The 20275-nt window shown below is 38.0% G+C and overlaps 1 protein-coding gene across 1 annotated transcript in view; it reads right to left on the reverse strand.

Annotated features, from left to right (window-relative positions):
• Positions 1 to 4354: 4354 nt before the first annotated feature.
• Positions 4355 to 20275, reverse strand: part of ZDHHC15 (zinc finger DHHC-type palmitoyltransferase 15) — an 82273-nt gene continuing 66352 nt past the window's right edge. Inside the window, exon 12 of the mRNA XM_070503276.1 lies at positions 4355 to 18445. The gene's annotated coding sequence lies outside the window, so the exon portion shown is untranslated. The remainder of the gene's footprint in view (positions 18446 to 20275) is intronic.

The following is a 20275-nucleotide window of genomic DNA, read 5'->3' on the forward strand; positions in this document are numbered from 1 at the left end:
AGGACAGCACAATGGGTATAGAATTCTTGGTTGACAGTTTTTTCTTTCAATATTTTGAATATGTCATTCCATTTTCTCCTGGTCTGAAAAGTTTCTGTTGAGAAATCTGCCTATAATCTTATCTGGGTTCCCTTATATGTAACGTCTCTCTTTTCTCTTGCTGCTTTTAAAATTCTTTCTTTGTCTCTGTCTTTTGACAATTTAATTATAATGTGTCTTGGTGTAGCCCTATTCAGATTAACCCAATTTGAGATCCTTTGGGCTTCATGGATTTGGATGTCCATTTCTCTTCCCAGGTTCAAAATGTTTTCAGTCATTACTCTTTAAATATACTTTCTGTCACTTTCCTTTTCTCTTCTTCTGGAATTCCCATAATGTAGAATATTGTTTCTTTTCATTGTGTCCCAGAAGTCTCTTAGGCTTTCTTCAGTATTTTTTATCCTTGCTTTTTTTTTTGCTTCCCTGACTGGATAATTTCAAATGCCTTATCCTTCAAGTTGCTGATTCTTTCTTCTGCACATTTGAGTCTGCTTTTTGAAACTCTCTTTTGAATTCTTCAGTTTAGTTATTATATTTTTCAACTCTAGACTTTCTGGGGTTTTTTTGATGGTTTCTATTTCTTTGTGAAACTTCTCATTTTGTTTATGCTTTATTTTCCTAATTTTGTTAAGTTATCTGTCTGTATGTTCTTGTAGTTTGCTAAACTTCCTTAAGAGGATTATTCTGAATCCTTTTTCTAAAAGTTCATGGTTCTCCATTGCTTTAGAGTCAGTTACTGGAGCTTTATTAGTTTCTTTTGGTTGTGTCATATTTAACTGCTTTTTCATTATCTTTGATTTCTTACGTTGATATCTGTGCATTTGAGTAATCGAGCTCATTTTCCAGACTGCACAGGTTTGCTTTGACAGACAGATCTTCACCTGTCACCTTAGTTGGGATTTATGGTGCTATCTGCTGGTAATTTCCTTGGACAGGTGGGGCTTGCTATTATGATCTATTTTTGGTTAAGGCAACTGTTTGAGCTCTGAGGCTGGGAATGGGGAGAGGGTGTGTGCCACTGGCTGAGAACAGTTAGATAGGACTGTGGCCTGGTTCCCTATGCAAGTGAGGCTCTAGGATGGATTCCTTGGCTGCCTAAATTCTCTGGTCAGGCTTACTGGGTGGTCAGAACTGGGTACTATATTCATTAGTAAATGGGGCTATGAATTAGCTTGCCTGCCCCAGCAGGGCAGCAGGATGGGACCCAGGGTCTCTATGACTTGTTGTTTAGCGACCTGAATCAAGCAAGAGTGTACACTGAATTCCTGGTCAGAGAGGCCACCAATTTTCCTCTGCAGACAGGGAGAGCCATGGGCTGTGCTCTATGTTCAAGTGCCACTGTAAGCAGGGCTTCTGGATGGGCTACACAGCTTCCCATGTGCTCTGGTTAGGTTCCCTGTTTGGGCAGGCTGGAGGCTGTGTTCAGCAATGAGCAGGACTACAAATTAGGTTCTCTGCCTGGGCACAGTGGGAGAAACATCTCTAAAGTTGGTAAAGGTCTTTGTTGTCTTTAACTCAAGCCAACCCACATCCCAAGTTCCCTGGCTGAACACGGCCACTGGCTTTGCTCTGCAGACTATTGGCTCTGCTCGAGTGTTGTTGCCTTATGCAGCTTCCAGTTGTTCTCACCAGCCCTTCTGGTCAGATGAGGCCAGAAGACACTCTCCACAGTAGGTATGGCTATGTCTCAGTTCCCCGGCCTGGGAAGGATGAGGAGGAGCCACTTCAGGTCTCTCTCAACATTTGCCAAACAGGCTTTCTGATCAGGAGGGGTTGAGAGCTACTCTCAGCCTAGGCTACAAATTAATCCCCCTACCTTTGGCATGGCAAGAGAACCCTCCATGCCCTGTACTGGCTTTGCTCTGGGGGTAATCAGCTGTCTGCCTGCCTCCTGGCTTGAGCATTGCTGGGTGGCACAGCTTCCAGGTGCTCTCACCAGCACCTCTGACCAGAAGGGTCTGGGAGACACAGTCCCCAGTGGGTGGGACTATGAGTCAGCTCCTTGCCTGAGTGTGAGGCTCTAGGGCTGGCAAAACTCATTTGAGGGCCTGAATCAGGCAACTCTGCACCCCATTGAGTTCCCTGGTCAGAGTGCACTACCAACTTGGTTCTGCAGATGAGCAAAGCTGCTGGTTGGGATTACTACTTGGGGATTGCAGGTATGAACTCGGTCTCCCAAGATTCATGTGATGGTTGTTGAAAGCCCCTTCCTCCTTCTCTGTCACAGTCAGATTCATGGTGGTTGAGCCCCACAGATTCCCCCCTGCAATACCTCTGGGGCAAGACCAGAGTAGGGGCTCCCATGAAGTAACCCACAATGCTGGGGGACTGGTTATCACCCCAGGCTCTCTTTTCCCACTGGAGGAACTGGAGGCTCAAGGGAGACTTCTCTGTGTGGTGCTGTGTTGGCCTGGGGTAGGGGCAATGTGGTCAGTGTGTAGCTGCTTCTCTTACCCTTCTAATGCAGTCTATCTTGGTCTCTGTGGTGCAGGGGGATGCTTTAGCCTCATCCCCATGTTCTGTCTCTCTCTCTATGTATATATCCTTAATATATATATATGTCATATATGTTCTAGTTTGCATGTAGTGTTGTTCAATTCCTGTATTTTGTTATTGATCCTCTGCCTAATTTTTTGATCCATTATTGAAAATGGTCATTGAATTCTTCAACTATTATTGTACAACTGTGTATTTCTCCTTTCAATTCTGCCAGTGCTTGCTTTATATCTTTTAGGCCTCTGTTAATGGCTCATATATGTGTATAATTGTTATATATATATGTGTGTGTGTGTATGTATATATATATATATATTTTTTTTTGATGAGGAAGATTCACCCTGAGCTAACATCCATGCCAATCTTCCTCTATTTTGTATGTTGGTCACTGCCTCAGCATGGATGCCGATGAGTGGTGTAGGTCCATGCCTGGGAACTGAACTTGGGCCACCAAAACAGAATGCACTGAACTTAACCACTAGACCATGGGGTCAGCCATAATATAATTGTTATATATATTGTTGGTGAATAGATACTTTAATCAATATTTAATGTCTGCCTTTTTCTCTTGTAATAATTTTTGACTTAAAGTCTATTTTTTCCCTAATATTAGTATAGTGATGTTTGCCTTCATTTGGCTACTATCTGAATGGAATATATTTTTCCATCCATTCACTTTTTAACCTATTTGTATCTTTGGATCTAAAGTGAGTATCTTGTAGACAGCATGTTCTTGGATTATGCTTTTTTATCATTCTGCAAATCCCTGGTATTGATTGGAGTATTTAATCTACTTACATTCTTGATAAGATGGACTTCTGCCATTTTTTTTCTATCTTACAGGTTTTTATCCCTCATTTCCTCCATTTCTTCCCTTTTGTAGTTAGTTGATTTTTTGTAGTGACCTGTTTTGATTCCCTTCTCATTTCCTTTGTGTATATTATTTAGGTATTTTTGTTGTGGTTATGATGGGGATATTATTTAACATCCTACATTTATAAAAATCTAATTTGAATTGATACTAACTTAACTTCAATAGCATACAAAAACTCTGCTCCTATATAAATTACATCTTTATGCATTGTGTGCCCAGTAACATAGACTTATAATTATTTTCATGCATTCATTTTTTAGATCATGTAGGAAGTTAAAATTAGATTTACAAACAAAAATACAATAATAATGCCTTTTGTATTTGCCCATGTATTTACCTTTACCACAGATTTTTATTTCTTCATATGGCTTTGAATTACTATCTAGTTTTTCATTTAATTTCAAACCGAAGGACTCCCTTTAGCATATTTTGTAGGGTAGTCCTAATTTTAACAAACTCCTTCAGCTTTGTTTATCAGGGAATGTCTTAATTTCTCTCCCATTTCTGAATGACAGTTTTGCCAGATAGAGAATTCTTGGTTGACAGTTTTTTCTTTCAGCACTTTAAATATGTCATTTGACTGCCTTCTTGCCTCCATAGGTTCTGATAAGAATCAGTTGTTAATCTTATTGAGGATCACATGTATGTGATGAGTTACTTCTCTCTTGCTATTTTCAAGATTCTCTCATTGTCCTTGACTTTCAACAGTTTCCTTACACTGTGCCTCAGTATACTGTGCTTATACTATGTCTCAGTGTGTGCCTCTTTGAGTTTATCCTGCTTGGACTAGATTGACCTTCTTGGATTTGTCAGTTCATGTCTTTCATCAAATTTGGTTCATTTTTAGCCATTATTTCTTCAGATATTCTTTCTGTCTCTTTCTTCTTCTTCTCCTCCTCCTTCTTCTCCTCTTCCTCCTCTTCCTTCCTCTCCCCCTCCTCCTTCTTCTCCTCTTCCTCCTCTTCCTCTTCTTATTCTCCTACTCCTCCTTGTTCTTCTCCTCTTCCTCCTCCTTCTTTTTCTTGACTTCCATAGTAAATATGTTGGTCCATTTGATGATACCCCACAGGTCCCTTAGGCTCTATTCATTTTCCTTCATTCTTTTTTCTTTTTGCTCTTCAGACTTGAAAATTTAAATTGTTCTTTCTTCAAGTTCACGGAATCTTTCTTCTACCTGCTTGAATTGGCTATGAAATCTGTCTATTGAATTTTGGTTTCAGTTGTTTTACTTTTCAGATCCAGAATTTGTGTTTAGTTTTGTTCATAATTTCTTTTCTTTCTTGATATTGTAATTTTTGCACCTATTTTTTGATTTTCTTTCATTTTTGTCCATGGTTTCCTTAGCTTTTTTTAAAATCATATTTAAGACAGTTGATTTAAAGTCTTTACCTAGTAATTTCAATGCCTGGGCTTCTTCCGGGTTTGTTCCTGTCAAGGTATTTCTTCCTTTGGGCCTTACATTTATGTTTTTCTTGTATACTTTGTGATATTTTTTGAAAACTGGACACTTGAATATTATCATGTGGCAAGTCTGAAAATAAGATTTTCCCCCTTCCCTGGTATATTAATCTGCTCAGGCTGCCATAACAAAATAGTACAGACTGGTTGGCTTTAAACAACCGAAATTTGTTTTCTCACAGTTCTGGAAGCTAGAAGTCCAAGATTAGGGTGCTGGCAGCATGGTTTCTGCTGAGACCTCTCTTCTTGGCTTGCAGATTTCTCACTATGCCCTCATATCACCTTTCCTCTGTGCACATGCATGCCTCGTGTCTCGTCCTCTCCATAAGGACAGCAGTCTTATTAGAGTGGACCCCATACTTATGCCTCCATTTAACCTTAATTACTTCTGTAAAGGCCTTATCTCCAAATACCATTGCATTGGGGGTTAGGGCTTCAACTTATGAATTTTGAGGGAACACAATTGAGTCCATAACACCAAAGTTTGCTTTATTATTGAATGCTATAGTAGTTCATTTGTTTAGTGACTTTTTGAAAATATTGATATAGTTGGATTTAGGATGCCATTTTACTTTTTATTTTCTATATGCCTTATGTCTTTTTCCTTCCTCTATTCCTCCTTTACTGATTACTTTTTACTAAATGGATATTTTCCACCATAACATTTTAATTAGGTAATAATTTTTCACTATATGTTTAGTGACTTCTACAAACTATTTTGTGTAGACTATGCTTTTTTGTGTGTGGCACTGAAGTCTCTGTTCCTTTTGCTCATGTTCAGCTGATGTTATGACAGAGACTTTCTCGAATGCCAGAGCTAAAGACAAAACAAGGGAAAACAAAAGAAGCATATAAGAAAAGCAAAATCCCTCCCCCCTGAAACCAAACAGCTCTTACAGTTTTTGCAGATTGGCTCTGGACTGGGGCACTCCTTTAACACTTACCAGGCTTGCACTGACCCTAGGGATAAGCCCAAGGTGAAAGCTTAGACCTTCTCAGGTCTTTCCTGAGCATGCATCTTGCCCTGGGTGGGCACATGGGTTTCTAAATTCCCCTGTATCCATGGGTGCTTTTGGGTGTCCTAATTTTCCAAACAATCTCCTTCAGCTTTTCCTCTCAGGCTCTATGTGGTCTATGGTCTCAACCATATCTTTTGCCCCAGGTATCTGTGAGTTTTTAGTTCTCCTTGCAATATTTTCCAGCAATGCCCACCACTCTTCCAGCCTGAGTTCCAAGTTTGGAAAAACAGAGACTAATGCCATTCATCAGTCCTTCAGGTTTCCCCCAGACAAGTTAGAACAGACATACAGGGGTTAGAGCAGAATAAGTTCTGCTCTGCTCCCTGTAGAAGTAGAGATCAGGATCCCACAGTGGGAACATGGTCTGCCACCACTTCAGTACTGCCACTGCACTAAGGAAGGGGTGTGGCAAGGGCAAGTAAAAATGACACAAAGCTTTCCTGTTTTCAGATTTCTTTTTTATTCATTCACTGTTCACTTGGTTGATGTAACCATCTGACTGTTTTCCAAATTTCTGACAAAGTTGATCCAGACAGTTTCTGCTTTTTCTTAACGTTTCTGTGAGAGGACAAGAGCTTGGAATTGCCAACTCTGTCATTTTGCTGATGTTACTCTCTCTTTCATTTTTGAAAGATAGTTTTGCTGGATTTAAAATTCTTGGTTGATAGATTTTTTTTCTTTCAGCCTTTTGAATCTATCTTCCTTCTGTTTTGGCCTACCTTGTTTCCGGTGAGAAATAAAGTGTTACTCTTATTGAGATTGCCTTGTACATGATGAGTCATTTTTCTCTTGCTGCTTTCTAGATTTTCTCTTTGTCTTTGGATTTCAAAATTTTTACTTTAATGTATCTGAGTGTCACTCTCTTTGAACTTATCATACTTGGAGTTCACTGAACTCTTGCATGTATAGCTTAATATTTTTCATTAAATTTTGGAAGTTTCCAGCCATTATTTCTTTGGATATTTTTTATGCTCCTTTCCCTCTCTTGTCTTATTGTGGTACTTTCATTACACATACGTTGATATACTTAATGATGCTCCACATTTATTTGACTCTGTTCATTTTTCTTCATTCTTTTTCCTCTCTATTCTTTGGATTGCCTAATCTCCATCATCTGTCTTCAAGTGTGCTGATTCTTTCACTTCTAGCTCAAATCTCCTGTTGAGCACTTCAGTGAATTTTTCATTTCAATTATTGTTGTTTTCAACTCCAGAATTTTCTGTTATCTTCTCTTGTAATTTCTGTCTCTGTTGATTTTCTTTATTTGATAAAACAGTGTCATCATACCTTTATTGCTCTAATAATGGTTTCCTTTATTTCTTTGAACATTTTTATTATAGCTGTTTGAAGTCTTTGTCTGCTAAATTTGACATCTGGGTCCTCTCAAAGGCAGTTTCTATTACCTATATTTTCCCCTGTGTATTGGTCATACTCATGTTTCTTTGCATGTTTCATAATTTGTTATTGAAAATTGGAGATTTCTGATAATATATTGTAGTAACATGGAGATATTGATCACCCTGCTGTGGGACTTTTTTTTAGCTTGTTTTTTAGTTTAGAGACTTGGCTAGGCTATTTTAGTGAAGTCTATTTCCCCTGCAATGTGAAGTCTCTGATGTCACTTTTCACAGGATGCATACATTCCCATGAGACAACATACTTTTAGCAGGTCTCCTTTTTACTGTTTCTTTCTCTGATTTGTTAAGCCGTCTGCCTTTGTTGGTGTAATACCCAGCTGTTAGCCTCTACTAATTTGCTCTATTTTTTTTTTAAAGATTTTATTTTTTTCCTTTTCCTCACCAAAGCCCCCCGGTACATAGTTGTATATTCTTCATTGTGGATCCTTCTAGTTGTGGCATGTGGGATGCTGCCTCAGCGTGGTTTGATGAGCAGTGTCATGTCTGCGTCCAGGATGTGAACCAATGGAACACTGGGCCGCCTGCAGCAGAGCACGTGAACTTAACCACTCAGCCACAGGGCCAGCCCCTGCTCTATTTTTTAAAACAGTGGCCTCGGGCATAAATTGCCCTACAGTCTGATCCAGTTAAATTTGGGCACTTTTGCAGCAGTAGTCTTTGAAACCAGTCTCTGAGGTTTGCTCCTACTACAGGACTGCTCTTGCTTTCTGTCTCTTACCATGATTCTTTGTTAAACATCCAGCTGGGCTATGACTTAGCTTGTTGCTCTAATGGAGCTGTAGCCTCCTCTTAATTGCTTACCACTAAAATCTCCATTGGATTTAAGAGCATCCTAGCCTTGAATTATCCTACATTGTGTTCCAAATAAATTCTGTTCTCTTGGGAAGAGCACTGAGCTATCTCTTCTTATGTCCTGCCTTTCATCCTTGAGCAAAATCTCTATACCACTGCTGCAGAACAGTTTGGAAGGAAAGTGGCCCACTTTTCTCAGAATGAAACTCCTGCTTTATGTGCAGGGCACTGGTTTTGGGTAGTAAACTCGGGTCTTCTTGGTTTACCTCTTCTGGAGCTCTCTCCTTGGCATCCTCTCCTTGCTGAATGAGCAAGCATGTGTGAGGGTGATCAGGGCAGCGGTATTCTCAACTTGCCTTGCCTGAGGTGGAACTACTGTTCCACAATTATGGGCTGGTGGATGAAGAGTCCCCAAATTCTAAACCACTCTTGCCTGGGATAGAGCTTCTGCCACATGGAACCAGAGCGTAGAATGAGAAATGTTGGTGGTCTGCCACTCCATGGCAGATACCATAGCCTTCACTGGTGACTAGAGGGAGAGGGAGCCCTGTGTTCTTGCCTGCATCTGCTTGGGGTAGAGCTTGAAACATGCTGAGCTGGTGAGGGGGGCAAATGGAGGGAGCAGGTTGTTTTTCAAATGCTACAAACTTGCTGTTACTAGTGAAATTTAGTAGATTTTTTTTTAAGATTGGCACCTGAGCTAACAACTGTTGCCAATCTTTTTTTTTTGGTCTCCTCCCGAAAGCCCCCCAGTATATATCATTGTATATTCTAGTTGTGAGCGACTCTGGTTGTTCTATGTGAGATGCTGCCTCAGCATGGCCTGACTATTGGTGCCATGTCTGCGCCTGGGATCCAAACCTGCGAAACCCCGGGCCAATGAATCAGAGCATGCAAACTTAACCACTTGGCCATGGGGCCGCCCCAGATTTTTTTAATCATTATTTTTTCATTTACTGTATGCTCTTAGGACAATTTCCAGAGATTTTAAACGACTGTTTTAAAACTAATTTTTACCAGTTATGATTCTTTTGCTAGAGAGAGTGTCTGTGGAGCTCCTCACAACACTATTCTGGAATTTATCTCCTTTGGCCATTATTTCTTCAAAATGTTTTTCTGCTCCCTCCCCTCTAGGACTAACAATTACACTTATATTAAGCAGCCTAAAGTTATCCCACAGTTCACTAATTATCTATTCTTTCTTTTTCAATCTTTTTTCTTCTTCTATTTAATTTTAGTTTCTAAACTAAACTTGCTATATGATCAAGTTCACTAATCATTTTTCTGTAGTTTCTAATCATCTGTAAATGCCATCCAGCACATTTTTCATCTGTCATTTTTTTAACTCTAGAAGTTCAATTTTTATATCTTTCGTGTTTCCTCTTTAACATGCTTTTCTTCTACCTTTCTGAACACACAGAATGTAGACATCATAACTGTTTTAACACGTTTTTCTACAAATTCTGTTGTCTCTGTCACTTCTGGGTCTGTTTTTACCAAAAATTTTTCTTAACTTTATTGGTTTTATTTTACTGCTCCTTTGAACGCCTTGTGATTTTTCTTTATTGGATTCCAGATACTGAAAATTTCATCATGTTTAGTGCTAGATATTTTTGTTATCATTAATATTCTTGAGTTTTGTTCTGGGACACAGTAAAGTTACTTGTGAACAATTTGATCTTCATAAAATGTTGTTTTTAAGCTTTCCTGAACAGGTCCAGAACACCCCTTAGTCTAGGCATAATTTTCCCACTATTCACTACATAAAACACTTGTGAGCACTCTATTTAGACCATGGTCCATGAATTACCAGTTTTTTCCACTCTGGCTGGAGATAAAATTAACTGTTTCTGGTCCAGAGATTCAGAGGTTGTTTCTCTTGTTACTTTTGGATGGTTCTTTAGGGTCCCCACTTTGAGAACCACTGCCGTGCAGCATTAATACATGCACAATTTAAAAATCTGTTAAAACTTTAGGCATGCATCTTACAAAATCCAATAAATAACAGGATTTGAAAGTAAAAAGGAGCATAATGCTCATACTAGAAAATTCTCTTTAAAAACCCATTTCTGACATTTAAAAACCAATGTCAATGTCACTAAAAATAACAGACATGAGCTAAATATTCCAACAGCTGTCATCTTAAAACTCCTTTAATTTGATGAGAAACATTTGGTCCTCTGTTGAAGGAAGAGAGGACTTTATATAGCACCTGCTGTGTACACAGCCCATCTCTCTGATATCCTTAGCAACAACCATTCTGCTGCTCAGCCAACTGCTCCAAAGCCTTGGGTAATGGGGTGGAGGATTATGGAAATAGCAAATTCTGAAAAATATAATAAACTCAGTAATAGACTTTGCATTAATTGGTAACCCATAGCCCAGTTTGATAATATAACACAGTATCACATACAAGTTCACTTATTTGATTTGATGATTCTATAAAGATGGGATACAACTTAAGGTAGGAATTCTTAACTAGGGTATATGAATATATTTCAGAGTCTCTGAAAACCCTCTGAAACTAAAATTCTATGTGTGCATGTGCACATGTATTTTTATGTGGAGGCTGTCAATAGCTTTCTTTAGATTCTCAAAGGAGTGCATGACCAAAATAAGGTGAAGGTCCCTGGTTTAAGGCAATCTCAAATGAGTTCGAACAACTTTCCTCTCTCCCTCTTTTCCTACTCCCCCTTTTTTCTTTTGTAGGGGAGCAGAACTTGGCACCCCAAAATGTGTCTCTTTGGTTTAATTATTTTTAAGAACCAAATACTCAGGAAGAAACTTTGACCTTCCCCCTAACTGCCTAAAGGAATTTAAGGTAGAAGGCCTGTTTCAGAAAGGAGCTATCATCATAGATAACTGTAATATAATATGAACTAGGTGTGGTAGACAGGGAGGAACCTAGCAAGGCCCATTTGATCAAAGTGCTCCCCATGTCCCATTGTCTTCACAAGGTATGGCAAACATTTGTTTACTAAACATTTGCTTTTCCATCAACATGTGAATTGCCTTCCTCCCCTTTGCAGTACCACCCTCCCCCAAGATCCTCTTTTGTTTTTAGCTGAAGATGGTATTTAAGGTGGTAGCTTCAGCCATTTTGGGGAGTTACTCAGTTTTCCTGGGTTTCTCTCATGTAGACATGTTATTAAACTTTTATTTTCTCCTGTTATTCTGTCTCATGTCAATTTAATTCTTAGGCCAGCCAGAAGAATTTATAAGGGTAGATGACTATTTCCTCCTCCCCTGTACTTTCTTGACAATAGTGTTCACAAAGTTGGTAGCTCATGGCAGTGAGAATTATCATGAAGAAGTAGATTTAAAAGCTAGATTGGGTAGCAGTAGAAAGATGACATTAAAATACATTGTTTTATTTATCAACTAGGATTGTAGTGTCTATACCCTTTGAAAACAGTCATATGGAGGCAAAGTTTTTTCTGATAACTTTGGCTGAACTGAGGTTGTCCAAAACTTTCAGGTGAATAAAAAGTAGAAAACTTCATAAGTTCATGACAAATTAAAGTATTTAAAAATAATGTTTAGAAATAGATGCTCCAGGTCATTCTGTTAAGATAATCAAAGGCAGTGATAGAAATGCAAATCTGAAGTTGTCTCTGGATCAGTCAGTAGGATACATAGAGAAGAGATAAATTAACTTTACCTTCAACAAAATTACAATTTAAATAGATTGAAAATATGTAGGTAGAAAATAGAAGGCTTCAAAGTTTAGAGGAAATTATAATGAAGTGGAAAAGGGGTTAAATTGTTAATTGTTAATGTTTCCTATCTCATCTTGGCTCATTTCCACCAGTATTCCCCTTTGATTTTTTTTTTTTTTTTGAGGAAGATTAGCCCTGAGCTAACATCTGCTGCCAATTCTCCTCCTTTTGCTGAGGAAGACTGGCCCTGAGCTAACATCAGTGCCCATCTCCCTGTACTTTATATTTGGGACGCCAACCACAGCATGGTTTGCCAAGTGGTGCCATGTCCGCACCCAGGATCTGAACTGGGAAACCCTGGGCTGCTGAAGTGGAATGTGCAAACTTAACCGCTGCATCACTGGGCCGTACCCCCACTGATTTTTTATATGTCACAGAACCCTCAACCCTCAGCACCCAGTAGCCCTGCCACACACAGACTCCTGTGATTCAGAAATGACTTCAGGTTTGCATTTGTAGTGGGTCCCTCAGAACCACATTACTCTAAGTGCTTTCTAATTGTCCGGGGCAATTTATGTATGGTATGACCGTGAATGGGAAAGTATAATAACACTTTTTGACTAACTGATAACCTATATTCTTTAATGTTTCAATAGCAAAACTTATGCTTCCCCTACAGCCAGTTGTATTTTATTTTCATTGAAATTCTTATATGCTGTGGCCAAATTTATTTTAGAGTTTGTCAACGTTGTCAGGATCTAGGTCTGATACCGTGCTAATTTCCAAAATTGATTTGAATACTTCAGTTAAGGTTTATGAGGAAAATTTCTTTCAAAACCATAAACATATTCAAATACTTTTTTTAAAGAGTTTGCTAAAATGTGCTTTTCACTGTCATAAATTTTCCACCCATGTAGAGTTGGAAGTCTAAACACTGAAACATTATGCTACTGTGTGAGAATGAATATTTTAATATTCAAAGAGAAACTGACTAGTTTTTCAATGTCCCTGCATATGGTGAGAAAATTAATTTCAAAATTTTGTTGTTTATAACACGAAGAAAATGCATGTCAATATGTTTACACATTCTTATATAAACCATTATATCTTTATAAAGTTTCCTTTTAAACATCTATGTCTTGAACTTCCTTAGTAACCTCTATTCAAATAAGATTCTTCTGGGGCCGGCCCTGTGGTGCAGTGGTTAAGTTCACACATTCCGCTTCAGCGGCCCAGGGTTCACCGGTTCGGATCCCGGGCACAGACCTATGCATGGCTTATCAAGCCATGCTGTGGTAGGCGTCCCACATATAAAGTAGAGGAAGACGGGCACAGATGTTAGCTCAGGGCCAGTCTTCCTCAGCAAAAAGAGGAGGATTGGCAGGAGATGTTAGCTCAGGGCTAATCTTCCTCAAAAAAAAATCAGATAAGATTCTTCTATAAAGGTTTCCTCTGTTATGCCATTTTTTTAAATCTAGAAAGAAATTAGTTGTCCTTTGTTTCTAGTATTTGAATTTTTTTGCAGTGTGCTCATGATGCAAATTCAAGCTGTTTGTAGCTGATGCATTGGAATAAATAAAATGGGATTTTCAGCTAAGATGTTTCAAGTCTTTACCTGGGACAAAGTAAGCACTTTTTTTATAAGCTTAACTAGAATAAAAGACTTCTTTCTGGTTTTGTGTTAAGCCTGACCTTTACAGGTTGGGCATCTCTGAGGTGATTCAAATTCTCCATTATTAATTAGTCACGATCAGCACTGAGTGTTCCAAACTTCAGTTTTAAATGCTCTGCATTTTTGTGGACTTCTGCCTTCTTGTTGGCTAACTGGGGGGCTTTTCTCTATTCTGTCTGAAAAGGACTCTGTGCAAATGGTGCATCTAGTGAGGGAAAACTTATTTGGGGCTTACTTAATAAGGGTCTCTTAAAATATTTCTCTGAGGGTAATGTATAATTTAGGAACAAGTGGACAACTGTGTTATTTTCTCAGAATCATTATATTCTTTTTTCAGGTGACATGCATCTGGAGAACAGTAAACATAGTCTTCAGTGTAAGAAAAAGCAAGCCAGAGTTCATATCACCCTTAGGCACAAAAGGGAAGTTCTTTCTTTTACTTTTTACTTATCACAATAACAGGAAAAGGCAAAAGATGTGTGAAGCTGAGCAGAAATTGAACATGATTAAGTGCCATTAGACAAGTCAGCTTTCTATCTAAAAGCCATTGCTGCTAATTTACCAACTCATATCCATGTTTGAACGTAAGACAGAAATACTGAGCATGGGTGTTTGGAAGATGAGATGTTACAGAGGAGTCTACATATCACACATACCAATCAACCTGGGAGTGAATAAACTCCACTATACCCCCATGAATTGAGATATACAGAAACTTCCATCAAAGTGGTTTGAAATTTTGGGCTTTGCCAACGTTGTTTAACAAAACCATAATACATAAAAGAAATGACAATTTTATGCATATACTTTTAATAAAGAACATAGGAAGATAATGCTGGTCAGTGTTTGTGGATATTTCTGTAGCAATACATATGTTTTTAAGAATACTATATACAATCACTTTGAGCAGACTGGTGGAAAGGATTTGCAGCAAATGGCAACTTGAGCTTAACTGCTGAGGTCCCCAGTGCCTTTCTTTTTATGGCTCTCCAATACATTTCCTATATTACCAAGACCCAGTACCAGATTTCCTGCTGTGTCCCTTTGCTGATTTAGCTAGCAGAGTGACAGCAGTTATTCCTTGAATGCATCTTATCTTATTGGTTTTTTTTCTTTTAGTGTTTTCCCTACTAAAAATCCATTTCCTGATATATTGAATTCATTGTCTGTTTTAACTCATTTTGCTGATGGCCATATACCAGGCTGCTATGAAGAACACATTTAATAGTTTTGACCATTATGTGGGACACAGCCCTAGCCCTTTTGGGGAAGTAAATAGTCATGGGTTGCATGCTAGTAGGAGCCACCCATTCATTATTATATTGCATAACACCTGCATGCAAAAGGCTACAATTTAATATGGTACATTACAGCTATGGTTAAAGAAATGCAGATGTACCATACCTCATAGACCATTTCCTACTGATTGGATGGAGCTCATGAATTTTCTAAGACGATGAGACTTATGGAAGTGTCTGACAATCTTTTTAGATGCCTTATGTGCCTCTGATAGAGGCACAGATCATGTCTTTTGCACCAACTGAGTACCTCAGGTACTCTGGGAGCAGAGGTTCTAGAATGTGTGAATGGAATGTTCTTCACTTGCAGTGACTATTGGACTTTTTTCTAAAAGGAGAAGACAGAGAATCATTCCTTTAAAGCATTTGCTCCTAAAGACTAGGCAGCCTGCTTTGGGGGGCAGTGTGTGTGTGTGCATACGCGTGTGCACACCTGTATGTAGATATGTATGTGTGATGAGAGGTGAAAAAGATAGGTGTTGCAAGACTGCTACATTCCTGTGAATTTGGGCCATGTAAAATTTCAGGTGCACATTACAATAACGTATATTTAATTTTCTTAAAACATACCTGCTAGGATTGTGCTTAAATCTCCATTAAGCTCAATGCCTATACTTGGTGCAATTTGGCATAAACATAGGGAAGCATATTCTTTTCCTTGGCAAAGACAGCCCTGAGATTGGGCTCTATGGGTGCTGGAGGAGATAATGACACTGGCTGATGCCATGTAGTGTGAAATATGTGTCACATGGGGCCAGTGAGGGAAAGAGGCACATATTACATTTCTACCACATAGAAAATGAGTTTTATAAATTGCATACTTTTAAGATTTTGGACAAAATGGGACTCTTCTGAAATGTGATCCTGCCCTCATTGCTCTCAGTGTTCTAAGCTGCTCCATGGTAATTCCAGTACTCGGAAGCCAAGTCACTCTAACAGTGTACTGGACATGGTAACTGTGAGTTCTGCCCCAAATAACTATGTGCTTTTGGAGGGCACTTCATTTCTTTTGCCCTTAATTTTTCCAGCTGTACCATGGGGAAAATAATTTCTATTCTGTCTCTTTCTAGTTGGAATGAAAGGAAAAACATTAATAAAGTACTTTAAACTCTGCAAGAACAAATCAGCAATGAGAGCGTGGAAGAAAAGAATGGAGCACACTAGTTTGCTTAGAAATGCTGTTATAGTTAAACTTTTCATTCCAGTCCTGCAATGAAAGACATATAAGAGCACTAGGGAGTTACATAGCACCTTTCAACTGTAGGATCCTAATAATGAGTGTCTTTGTTTTGCAAATGGGGAAAATGGGTACCAAAGATTGGGGAATGAGATTCTGCAGAGGTTATTGGACAGGGCCCCAAGGAAAAGCAAGCAAAGGAGCCAGATCAGGGTATGATAATTATCAAACAAAACTTTGTCTTTATCAATATTCAATTGGTGGGGATGCCTATGTACAGTAGTCAATACTCAATGATCTATGGATAGGGATATTATCAGAGTCTATAAACTAGTGGAACAAAGGTACAGATAGGAACAAGGTTTCTTTATTTCTCCAAGCCCCCACGTAAAACCCTGATTTATTTGGCCTTTTGAAGACAGTGTAAGTCTGGAAGACATTAAACAATCAGCTTTGCATTATAGCTCTCCTGAGCTTTACCCTTCCTGTGTTTCCCTGCCGTTTCCTGACACTGTCTTTTATGACCTGATTTCTATGAGTGCTGAATGCTGATACACTCTGTGCATCAAAGAAGTTCTTGATTCCTTCCTGGTTTTGAATCATAGTTAGCAGCTACTCTGCCTAAACCTCTGGCAGAAGATGATAGATGGAAAAGGGAAAGATTGCTTTGAGGCCCACTGGCTATGGAGTAAGTAATGGCCCTACCTTTAGAGAAAGGTGCATTTCTATATGAATAGAAGGCAAGGCTTATCCATCATAAGACCATATGGATGGCCAAATAAACTTTCAAGAGAAACCTAGATAGGATAGTGTTTTGGAGGGAGAGAGGAAGGAGAAAAATCTTCCTATCTGAACATATACAATTTCATCGTGAAACCCAGTGTGCATAGTCTTCTAGCCTGCTTCTTGGTGTCTGAGTTTGAGAAACAGTCCCTGGTCCCAATAGACTTAGTCATTTCTAGTGTTCTCTCAAATGAAATGCTGGCCACAATCCATTTAATGTATGCTAAAAGTCTTACCTTGACCAAAATTTCCTAGAGAATCCAAATGAACAAGTTTTTTGTTGCTTTAAGGAACTGGATTGCTCACTTTCTCAGCTCCACTAGAGCCCTAAGACTGAACCGTTTGTGGCAGGCAACTCTTTTTTTACTCAAAAAGCTTTCAGGGGGGAAAATTTAGTAGACCTAAGATCCCTCTGGGAGCTCAACTCCTTGGTATCTCTAAGATGCCTCTAACTCTCACTGATCTCTGTAAGAGTTGGGGCTTCTATTGTCAGCAGATGGGCACTGGCTGAGAAATGAAAACCATCAATACTCTTAGGTATTATTATTATAAAGAAGCAGCATTAGTGTCCATACTCACTGATTCAGGCACTAGGACTAAAAGAACGGCTGATTATAAATAAATGGGGAAATGGATGTAAACTATCTTAATGGCTGAGCTGCCACTGAAGCTAAAAAAAAAGAAAAGAAAAGAATTGTCACATTACTATTAGGCTATCACTATCTGTACACTAACCCCTGCTGTGAAAACATTGATCCTTTGTGCTAATCCTTAGGCTAATTTCAACTGTGAAACTTCGCCTTTATGAACAGTACTGTAATTAAACCTGAAAATCACCATTAAACCCTTTAAAAAAATCTATGGTCTGTAACTTAGGCTTATAGTTTTTCTTTCATCATAGAGTAACCCATAAAGGCTAAAATAAAGCTAGGTAGCAAAGATAAGAATAAAAGTAATTGGAGAATTTTACCACAGTCTGGCATTAAAAGTCTTTAAAACACAATCATTATATTTAATACTGTGGCAATCTGACCTGATCTTCTCTGTTAGCTGTGGTGCTTTCAGGAACACCACACCTCTATGACAGAGAAGAGGTTTTACATTGTTGTTCAATTCCCAGTTCAAGCACCTTGATCACAGTGTATTGAATCTCCCTTTCGAATTTTAGGTACCTGATTTAGGGATGGTGTTCACAGCTCAGCAAATATCTAAATTTCTATTTATGGAAAAAGCACGATTGAATAAAACCATCAGAGTTTTTCAACCTTGATTTTCGCAACACTACGGTAGACTTTTGTGTAAAGATGCTGCACATATGCATGCTTATAAATGCACATGCACACAAGCAGCAAACATAGTTTGATTTCCCACAATACCACAAAGACCCTATAGATATGATTAATAGTTTTTCCAAGGGAGATAAAGACTCTGAGGAAGTCTTTTGAATTCCTCTTTACCTGACAAGAGGAATGGAAAGAGCCCTGGAAAGATATATATGTTACACATTTAGGCTTTCAAAGATTGGAGGAGGGGAAATAAAGAAAGAGAGGAAGACTAGCTTGAATTAATTGCTACCAGATTGATGAGTTCAGTCAGTAAATTAAATAACTTGTAAAGTCCTGAAACATCTATCTGCACAGCAAGTATTTGATGGGATGCTTTCAAACTGTGAAGGTTTCACTCCGCCATGGTGACTTATTTTGAAGATTAGAATGGTTCCCAACATTGAACTCTGTAAGCCTCATGGGAGATGGAGGGTTCTAGGAATGAAAAGAAGAAATTCACAGGTGAGCTGAACAACTGTAAATATCCACACAGTAACATCTATTGACAATAATACATAACTGTAAAATTATGTTTATGAAGAGTATGGGTCAGCATTGAAAAACAAGTGAAAAAAGCAGGATGCAAAATATTTACAATGTTATAATTATTTTTAACCCAGAAATTGTATCTGGAGCAAAAGACTGAGGAAATACACTAAATTGTTAAAAGTGGTGGATTCATGGGTAATTTATTTTCATTTTCTTTACTTTCTATTCATATTTCCCACATTTTATCTAGGAAATAGATAATAATTTGATAACACAAAATATTTATTTTTGAAATTCACATGGAAATAACATGAGCTTTGAAATTGGGCAATTCTGAATTTGAATTCTAGCTTTGCTACTTGCTATCTCTGTGATTCTGGACAAATAATATCAATGGACCTTAGTGTCTTCATCTGTACAACAGACATAATAAAATCTACTTAAAACAATATCTGGCATACAGTAGGCGCTCAAGTAGTTATTAGTACAAGCTTTCTGGAAAACAATTCGGCCATATATATTAAGAGTCTTTAAAGTGTTCATACCAGTAATTTTGCTTCTAGGATTCTATCCTAAGAAAATGAGGAAATGATTTATAAGGAAATAAATCAGGAAAAAGATTTATGTTCAATGATATTATTGACAGCCTTATTCATAATAGTGAAAAATTGGATACAATCTTAATGTTGGACAGCTGAGAATTGGTTAAATAAACAATAGTGCCTTGATATAATGGGAAATTGCTTTTTAAAAAAACTTTTACCCATCCAAGTATGGGTGTGAAGAAATCTCCTTGTGGTTTTAATTTGCGTTTTCCTAATGGCTACTGATGTTGAGAATCTTTTCTTGTGCTTATTTCCACTTCCTTGGTGAAATCTCCATTCAACCCTTTTGCCCATTTTTTATCATGGTGTTTGTTTTCTTATTTTTGAGCTTTTAGAGCACTTCACATATTCTGGATACAAGTCCTTTATCAGATATGTGTTTTGCAAATATTTTTTCCTAGCCAGTGACATGTCTTTTTATTCTCTTAACAGTGTTCTTCTCAGAGAAAACACTTTTAATTTTGTTCAAGTTCAATTTATAAATTTTTTCTTTTATGTATCTTACTTGCTTACTTTTGATGTCACATCTAAGAACTCTTTGCCTAACTCAAAGTGATAAAGATTTTCTCCTATGTTTTCTTCTAAGAGTTTTATAGTTTTACATTTTACATTTAGGTCTATAATCCATTTTGAGTTAGATTTTGTTTATGTTGTGAGGTGTACATGGCGTAGGGATATCCAGTTGTTCTAGCACCATTTTGTTGAAAAGACTATATTTTCTCCATTGAATTACCATTACATCTTTGTGTAAAAATCAGTTGACCATATTTATGTGGTCTATTTCTGTATTTTATTTTTTAGTCTGTTCCATGGGTTTATGGGTCTATCCTTTTGCCAATACCACCCTGTCTTGACTACTGTAGCACTATAATATGTCTTAAAATTGGACAGTTTGAGTCCTCTGACTTTATTTTTCTTTTTCAGAATTCTTTTGGCTATTCCAGTTCCTTTACTTTTCTGTATAAATTTTAGAATCAGCTTGTCTGTATCTACAAAAATTTCTACTAGAATTTTAATTGGGATTGCATCAAACCCGTCTATCAATTTGGGGAGCATTGACATCTTAACTATATTGAGTCTTCTGACCCACGAGTATAGTATGTCTCTTCATTTCTTTAGGTCTTTTTTGGTCTTTTTCATCAGTGTTTTGTAGGTTTCGGCATACAGATCT

The sequence above is a fragment of the Equus asinus genome, chromosome X (assembly GCF_041296235.1).
Source record: "Equus asinus isolate D_3611 breed Donkey chromosome X, EquAss-T2T_v2, whole genome shotgun sequence".
NCBI lineage: Eukaryota > Metazoa > Chordata > Mammalia > Perissodactyla > Equidae > Equus > Equus asinus.